The 9,407-nt window shown below is 37.3% G+C and overlaps 1 pseudogene; it reads right to left on the bottom strand.

The window, feature by feature from the left end:
* On the bottom strand, positions 1-1,007 carry LOC120137075 (annotated as a pseudogene).
* Between the last annotated feature and the right edge of the window lie 8,400 nt (positions 1,008-9,407).

Raw genomic sequence — 9,407 nt, forward strand, 5'->3', positions numbered from 1 at the left:
AGTAAATACAGGCAAACACAAAATTCACTTTTTTATGATTCCCACATCAATCAAATTCAAACAAAATGAATGAAATTACATACATACATACATACACACAAACACAAACAGACAACCACCTTCATCTATTATGTAACCTTTAAAAGAATGTATCACAAGATCTACCCAAAAGGCTGTAAGTTATGAGCTAACGTTTTTCACTGATGATTCCTTCTGTGAATTGAAATACACTGCAGCAACGGGAAGCCCCAGCCTATTTTGAGCAGCAAATCGGTGAGTGCTGAAGTTGGCACGCACATCCGCCACTTGAATCCTTCCTTCCATGGTTTCTTCCTACTTAAAAAGTACCAAAATATACCGGTGAATCCCTGTAGGAGGTTGTGGTCCAATGTAAGCCATCAACTCACTTCCTGCATTAGAAGAACATTTAGATTAAATGAATTTGAACCTCTATGCCCTTATAGTGACTGATATGTAAGGAACATACCAATGGCAAAGCTATACCTTTGGTAGCATCATGTTCATCAGGAATATCTACAACAACACTGCAACATAAACATTATTTTTAACAAATTTACGCTATAAGGAACTAAAACTTTCCTACTCTTACAGATGCAGTGGCATATATAAGCATAAAATGGCTTGTAAATTACCAATGAAACCACTCTCTCAATCGGGGTTCGCTTGGACATGGGGCATCCAGATCAACCATAACCTACAAATCATCGCCAAAAGTAAGTACCCTATTTAAATCACTGCAAAGTTATGTGTAAGAAAATTGAAAAACAAGTTTGAAAGAAATGCATACTAGAGTGTACAAGTTGGAAGAGAGTGGATGGCCAAGAATTTGGACATAAGGTTTATCAGCAGCAACAGATGGCTTGATGTCACAGCCATTAGTTACTTGCTTGTTGCCGTACTGGACAGTGAACTCCGATGCCGGAGTGAACATGTCAGCACATCTCCAATTACTCCGCCAACAATCAGTGTCAGACGGACCGCGCCATAGTGTACTAGACTAGGTATTTGTGTTTTGTCTTTGATTGAATTAGTCAAATTTATATAGTTTTGGAATTTTCCCTCTAAGTTTGCAAATTCTAATTACCTTTTGGGGTAATGTTGCGTGATTTGAGTGTTTCACAAGTGCAAGTCTACATGTCTCAAGTTGTAGTATAGAAAATATATAGTCTCCACAAGGATTGGTGAAACTCTATATTCTAACTTCTTACATTATAAAAAGAAATAAATTGGTAATAGTAAGAGGGTAAGTAAATAAAATAAATGAGCAAGTAAATAAAAGAAGAGTAATATCAAGTGAGAGAACAGATCGGATTATCGTTGATTAATGGTGTGACAACTGTTTGAAAAGTATGAGTTGTTAATTGCCGAGGCAACAGTCTATCGAGGCAATTAGTTGCCGTGATAACTAATTGTCAAGGCAACGGGTACCTTCATTCAAAGCTTGGCAGAGCATTCTTCAAAGCCTTGTTATTCCTAACTTCAAAGGATTGGTCAATTGTGCATGCCTTTGTGATACATCATTTCGTAAACTATGGGTGAACAACAGCCGATCTTGCGCTCCTTTTAACCGTTGAAATCCAAATCTTATCTCTAAGATGGATTAACTTCACCAACGTTCGTTCAAATGGTGATCATGTTCATTCGTTTCATTAATCTAAATTTCCTGATATTAGATAAATAAATAAACTCTCAAGATCCTCTCTTAATTCACTCGAAGTCAATTAAAGAACCAATAATGAACAAATTTTAAATTAAAAAGACAATCAAGAACTTAAATAAATCTAAAAGTCTCTCAACCACAAAATCCCAATAACATAAGTCAATGGCTAAGTGCAAAAAATATTATAAGATAAAGATTTCCAATCCCATGAAAAAAAAAATAAAGAAAAAATAAAGAAGAAGAAGATTGTGCTCTATTTTCTCTCTCTAGGTGCCCCTTTCTTGTGCGTTTTCTTCTCTATTATAGGATATGTGTGTCCTTTTTTCTTGGAGGAGAAATTTTTTTTATCCTAACAAAAGAGTTATTAAATTTATTTTAATTAAATAGGTAATAAATCTTTTTAATAAAAAAAAATAAATCTCTTTTATTTTTATCTTTAAATCCCTTGCAATTAAGTCTTCTTTCTTTCTTTAAACTCTTCTTAAACATTTAAACTTTTAGAAATTATCTCCTTATGCCATGATTATTTCTAATGAGGTAGATTTATCCAGTATTATTTTACACAAAATAATAAACACTAACAGCATCTTTTTTACAGAAAAAAATAAAAATATAATATAAACTCGACATTGAAAGAACATATGTAATTATACATAAAACATTAATAATGCAAATAAATTTAACTTGAATCTAACAATAATTATGAGTAAAAAAAATGTTGATAAATTAGTATTTTTTACACACCTAACAAGTAACAGTAAGTAAACAAGTGAAATTAGCCAGTTGGGCTTTGCCGATGACTGACACGTTGAGGGACAACTTTAGTGAACTCCGCACGTTGCCTTGTCCACGATTGAAAGTGCCAAGCGGACACGTGTTGGTAATTTGGTGGCATAATCAGTGCATTAATGGGCTTAGTCAAATGGATAATGGAGAAGTTTGTTTGGATCATTAATAATATCCATCATTTTGGACGTTTCCAGTAAGCATTATTTAGTAGTGTTATCTCATATTTTTACAATTAATTAATTGATTTGATTAAAATATAATAATAAGGAAAGCCTAACCAGTTACGCTTTGACTTCATTTTCTTTCTAATTCCTTACTTGTCTGCTGACCATATCCAAACCTTATGAAAAGTAAAACTTAATTCCTAAAACTAAAAGGTTCTTAGATTAGTTTCATTTTCGATTATGTTTAACCCTAATGCTCTTGTGAAAAATCCTAGCATCCCTTCGCCGAATGGTCTCGTGCCGTTGGACCCTCACCCGATGGAGGTATACGTAGAATTGGTGTCAACGGTGTGGAAGTGGTGGTCTCCCCGTCCTTAGAGAGATATGGAGGAGGGCGATTGGATGGGATGGACGTCCAGATGAAAACAGAAGACAATGATCATAGCGAAGATATGGAAGAAGGCGATGGTGAAGGAGATTATCAATGCCACGATGAGGGTAAATCATTCTATGTTATTGCGGTTATGAGATTGGCTAGTCGTCAGAAGAATGTGGTTTCGTTACAAGCCATGAGGTGGTTGTCTTACAGGAGGGGTGCGTGATTGATACAAGTGGTCCTCATCCCTCCATACAATTTGCAGATCAAGTTCATGACAGAATAGATTATAGCATGAGGCGCTCGCTAATAATACGTCTGCTTGGGCGTACGATCAGATTCAAAACACTTGAATAGAGTTAATGTGCTATGAAAAACTCAAGGGCAATTTCAAGTGGTGGATCTTGACAACAACTATTACTAGTCAAGTTTGAAAATGAAGTTGATTACATTCATATTCTTACTTAGAGACCATGGACTATCTATGGCAGTTACTTGACCGTTCAACCGTGGAGTCGATCATATTCCACGTCGAAGAAACATCCATCTCAGGTTATTGTTTGGGTCCGATTACAAGGTCTCCATTATCGTTATTATTCTAAAGCATCATTTCGATGAATCGTTGCCGCCATTGGGAAGGTCGCTAAAATATATTATAGTACCAATTCCAGGGAGAGGGGTTGTTTCGCACGGTTAACGGTAATCTTCAACCTTAATACTCCCTTAGTTTCGTGAATTAAGATTGATGGCTTCTGGAAAAAGCTGGAATATGAGGGCCTTCAACATATATGTTCTAAATGTGGTGTGTATGGTCATGCTAAGGAGAATTGTGGCAGCGATGATGCTTATACCAACGTGCAGACCGACGCTGCAAGGTTAAATGAGGATTCCGAGAAGGTAATAGAGGAAGATGAGTCGATTTATGGACCGTTGATGGGCAATAAAGAAGCGTAGATGTATGTGTTGAAAGTAAAAGAAAATGGCTGATTTTCTTCAACATAATGGGCGGCTAATGGAAGCAATAATGGGTGGGTGATTTGTCAAAAATAGAAGCTGTAAATGGGGCGGCTGAAGAATTCAATGGCAGCACCAAATTGTTGAAATTGTGAAGGGATAAATTACAAAATTGAGTCATTGAACTTTAGGATATTTACAAGATTAGTCATTAAGCTTCAACTATAAATACTCTAGCTCATTTAGCTTCAAAATCATCCTAAATCATCCCAAATCATTTCTTTCTCCCAATACTAGAGAGCTTTCTTGTGAGTATTGAGTGTTTTGTAAACACTTGTAAATTTTCTCTCTTAGTAAAAGATCTGCAGCAGTCCGGAGACGTAGGCAAAATTGGCTAAACTCCGTTATCAATTTCGGGTATTATTTTTTCCACTTTTATTTCGTATTATCACTAATCTGGTTATAGGAAAATTACTTGTTACTAGTTTATTTCCCAACAACTGATATCAGAGCTTTTGGTTGTGAATTTTGTCAATTTTTTGCAAGGTTACTATTCATCACTATTCACGTAAATAGTGAATTTTGTGAATAGTAAAAATTTTGTCGGCGATACGAATTTGTCGACGGAGGTGTTCTAATACACGGTGGTTCACAAGAATTGTCAGAAACGATCCAAACAAAGCCAGATTCGAGTGGGAGCGATGGCTACAAACGAAGAGAATGTGAAAATTGAAAAGTTTGATGGTGCGGACTTTGGCTTTTGGAAGATGCAGATTGAAGATTTTTTGTACCAGGAAAATATGTATCAACCTCTCTCAGGAAAACAACCAGAGGGCATAAAGAATGAAGACTGAGCTCTTCTCGACAGACAAGCCCTTAGAGTTATCCGACTGACGTTATCCCGCAATGTTGCTTTCAACATAACAAAGGAAAAGACCACATCGGGTCTTATGGCGGCTCTCTCCAGTATATATGAGAATCCATCGGCCTTAAACAAAGTTCACTTGATGAGACGATTATTCAATTTGCGGGTGGCGGAAGGGGAAACAGTGGCTCAACACCTAAATGAACTCAACACAATCACAATCCATTTGACTTCCGTGAAAATTGAATTCGATGATGAAGTTCGAGCTTTAATTCTCTTATCATCTCTACCAGACAATTGGAATGCTACTGTTACAGCAGTCAGCAGCTCTTCGGGAAACAACAAATTGAAATTCGATGATGTTCAGGATCTGGTATTGAGTGAAGAAATTCGACGAAGAGAATCGGATAAAGCATCAACCTCCTCAACCTTGCACACAGAGTCTAGAGGGAGAACTTCAGAAAGAAATTTAAATCGTGGAAGATCAAAATCCAGACAGGGAAAATCCAGAACGGGAAAGAAAGATTTTACCTGCTATAATTGTGGCAAGAAGGGTCACTTTAAAAGAGATTACCGAGCACTGAAAAAAGATATTGGCGCACAGGAATCTGCCAACATGACAGAGGAGACAGGTGATGCCATGATTCTAAGTGTCAACAGTCCAATTGAATCATGAATCTTGGATTCAGGGGCATCTTTCCACTCCACCCCATGCCAAGAAATCATGAAGAACTATGTCAGTGGTGATTTTGGGAAGGTTCATCTAGCTGATGATGAAACCTTGAAAATCGTCAGAAAATTAGACATCCGATTAAAGTTACCAAACCAGACCACCTGGACGCTGAAAGGTGTGAGACATATTCCTGGTCTAAAAAAAATTTGATTTCTATAAGACAGCTTGATGGAGAAGGATATAGTAAAATTTTTCAGGCTGTGAATGGAAGATTACCAAAGGAGCACTCTCATTGCTCGTGGTAAGAAGACCGGTTCTCTCTATGTAACCTCAAACTTAGATAATATCATTGCTGCAGCAGATGCTGATGGAAAATAAAACCTATGGCACCATAGCTTGGTCATATGAGCGAGAAAGGGATGAAGACACTTTTGTTAAAAGGGAAGCTGTCGGATCTAAAGAGTGTAGATGTTGGGCTATGTGAAGATTACATCTTTGGCAAACAAAAGAAAGTCAGCTTTCCAAAGATTGGCAAGACACCCAAGGCAGAAAAGTTAGAGTTGGTTCATACTGATGTATGGGGACCATCTCTAGTTCTATCTCTTTCAGGCTCATTATATTATGTCACCTTCATCGATGATTCTACAAGGAATGTGTGAGTTTATTTTCTAAAGAAGAAATCAGAAGTCTTTGAAACCTTCAGAAAATGGAAGACAATGGTGGAAAATGAGATTGGTTTGAAAGTCAAGCGGTTGAGGTCTGACAATGGAGGAGAGTACAGAAACAATAGATTCAGAGATTTATGCGCAAATAATGGGATCAAGATGGAGACAACAGTTCCCATGACACCGCATCAGAATGACGTAGCAGAGCACATGAACAGAACTCTGAATAAATGTGCTAGAAGCATGAGGATACATGCCGGATTGCCCAAATTGCTATGGGCTGAAGCTATCAACACTGAAGCTTACCTGATCAACCATGGGCCCTCAATTCCCTTGGATGGTGGAATACCAGAGGAAGCTTGGAGCAAGAAAGAAATAAACCTTTCACACTTAAGAATGTTTGGTTGTATTTATTATGTACACATAAATTATGCTAAAAGAAGTAAACTTGACACCAAGTCTAACAAATGTGTCTTTGTTGGTTATGGTGGTGATGAGTTCGGTTACCGGTTTTGGGACTACGAAAATCGAAAGATCATCAGAAGTAGAGATGTCATTTTCAATGAGAATATGATGTACAAAGACAGGTCAACTGTAGAATCAAGTAGCTCCAATACCAAAGCTAAAACAAAGGAATTTGCTGAGGTCGAGGAGATTTCTAGAAATGATGTTCATATCAATCCTAAAGCAGTTCAAGAAGAACCAAGCACATCAGAACTAATACGCTCCTCCAGAATTCATAAACCAACCCAGCGTTATTCGCCTTCTTTGCACTACTTGTTGCTGACTGACAATAGTGAACCAGAGTGCTATGATGAAGCAATGCAGGTGGAAGATTCACTCAAGTGGAGTCTTCCATGAAAGATGAGATGGACTCGTTTATGTCAAATCAGACATGAGAATTAGATGAATTACCACCAGGCAAGAAAGCGTTCCAGAACAAGTTGATTTACAGGATCAAAGAAGAGAACGATGGGAGCAAACACTACAAAGCGAGATTGGTTGTCAAAGGTTTTCAGCAAAAAGAATGTATTGACTACAATGAAATTTTCTCTCCAGTCGTGAAACTGTCTAAAATCAAACTGGTGTTGAAAATTGTAGCTGCAGAAAATCTACATCTTGAGCAGTTAGATGTAAAGACAGCTTTCCTTCATGGTGATTTGGATGAAGAAATCTATATGAGGCAGCCAGAAGGTTTCATAGAGGCGGGCAAGAAAAACCTGGTATGTAGGTTGAAGAAGAGCTTATATGGTTTAAAACAAGCTCCTAGACAATGGTACAAGAAGTTCGATAGTTTCATGAGTAGCAGTGGTTTTACCAGATGCCAAGTAGGTCATTATTGCTACATCAAGATGTTCGACAACAACTTCATTATTTTATTATTGTACGTTGATGACATGCTTGTTGTAGGCTCATACATGCAAGAGATTATAAATTTGAAGCAAAAATTGTCAAAGAAGTTTGCTATAAAGGATCTGGGTGCTGCAAAGTAGTTCTTGGGATGAGGATTAAGAGAGATACAAAGTTGGGGTCTTTGATGTTATCATAGGCTGAGTACATTAACAAAGTACTCTCCAGGTTCAACATGCAATATGCTAAACCAGTAAGTACATATTTAGGTGTTCATTTTAGACTCTCCAAATAACAGTCACCAAAGACGGAGGAAGAACGTGCACACATGATGAATGTGTTGTATGCCTTAGCAATTGGAAGTCTGATGTATGCCATGGTTTGTACCAGACCAAATATTGCTCATGTAGTGGGAGCTGTTAGAAAGTACATGAATAATCCAGGCAAGGTACACTGGGAAGCAGTCAAATGGATCCTTAGATATCTTCGGGGTACCACAAACAAGGCACTTTGTTTCAAATGTGGAGATACGATACTGACAGGCTATGTAGATGCTGACTTAGCCGAAAATATCGACATCAGAAGAAGCACTACAGGGTATGTCTATACTCTATGAGGAACCACAGTGACTTGGGTTTCTAAACTACAGAAGATAGTTGCTCTCTCCACAACCGAAGCAGAATATGTCGCTGTTACGGAAGCCAGCAAGGAGATGGTTTGGCTCCAAAGTTTCTTGAAAGAGTTAGGCAAGAAACAAGAAAACAATGTTTTGTATTGCGACAGTCAAAGTGCTATCCATCTAGTGAAGAATCCGTCTTTTCATTCCAGAACGAAGCACATACAATTGAGATATCATTTTATCCGGTCTCTTCTGGAAGATGGGATTTTGAAACTTAAAAAGATCAGTGGAGCTCAAAATCTAGCAAACATGTTGACAAAGACGGTGACTACGGACAAACTGAAGTTGTGTTCAACTTCAATTAGAATGCTAGAATAACAAGACCAAAAAAGTTGCTGCATTAATCGAGGTGTGAAGATAGATTAAAATCAGTCTTCAAGTGGGAGATTGTTGAAAGTAAAAAAAAATGGCTGATTTTCTTCAACATAATGGGTGCCTAATGGAAGCAATAATCACTACAGCAAAATAGGTTTATAGCGGCATTTTTAGCGGCGTTTTTAGAACAAACGCCGCTAAATACTCGTAATTTAGTGGTATTTTTATACAAACGCCGCTAAAGACTGTACTTTAACAGCATTTTTAGACAAAACGCCGCTAAATACTTGTACTGTAATGGTGGTTTTAATACAAACGCCGCTAAAGAATATACTTTAGCGGCGTTTTTATACAAATGCCGCTATATACTCGTACTTTAGTGGCGTTTTTATACAAACGCTGCTAAAGACTCGTACTTTACGTTTTATCTAAAAACACCGCTAAATACTTGTACTTTAGTGGCGTTTTTAATACAAACGTCGCTAAAGAATATACTTTAGCGGCGTTTAAAAACGCCGCTATATACTCGTACTTTAGTGGCGTTTTTATACAAACATCGCTAAAAACTCGTACTTTAATGGCATTTTTAATACAGATGTCGCTATAGACTCGTATTTTAGTGGCGTTTTTATACAAACGCCGCTAAGGACTCATACTTTAGTAGCGCTTTTATATAAACGCCGCTAAAGACTTGTACTTTAGTGGCGTTTTTATACAAACGCCGTTATAGACTCGTACTTTAGTGGCACTTTTATACAAACGCCGTTATATACCTATGCTTTAGTAGCGTTTTTATACAAACGCCGCTATAGACTCGTGCTTTGGAGTCGTTGTTGCTAGCAACTTTATGTTGTAAATACATTCTTTAAATTGAGAACACAATTGTCTTTTATTAA

This window comes from Hibiscus syriacus, unplaced genomic scaffold (genome assembly GCF_006381635.1).
Source record: "Hibiscus syriacus cultivar Baekdansim isolate YM2019G1 unplaced genomic scaffold, ASM638163v2 tig00110647_pilon, whole genome shotgun sequence".
Lineage (NCBI taxonomy): Eukaryota > Viridiplantae > Streptophyta > Magnoliopsida > Malvales > Malvaceae > Hibiscus > Hibiscus syriacus.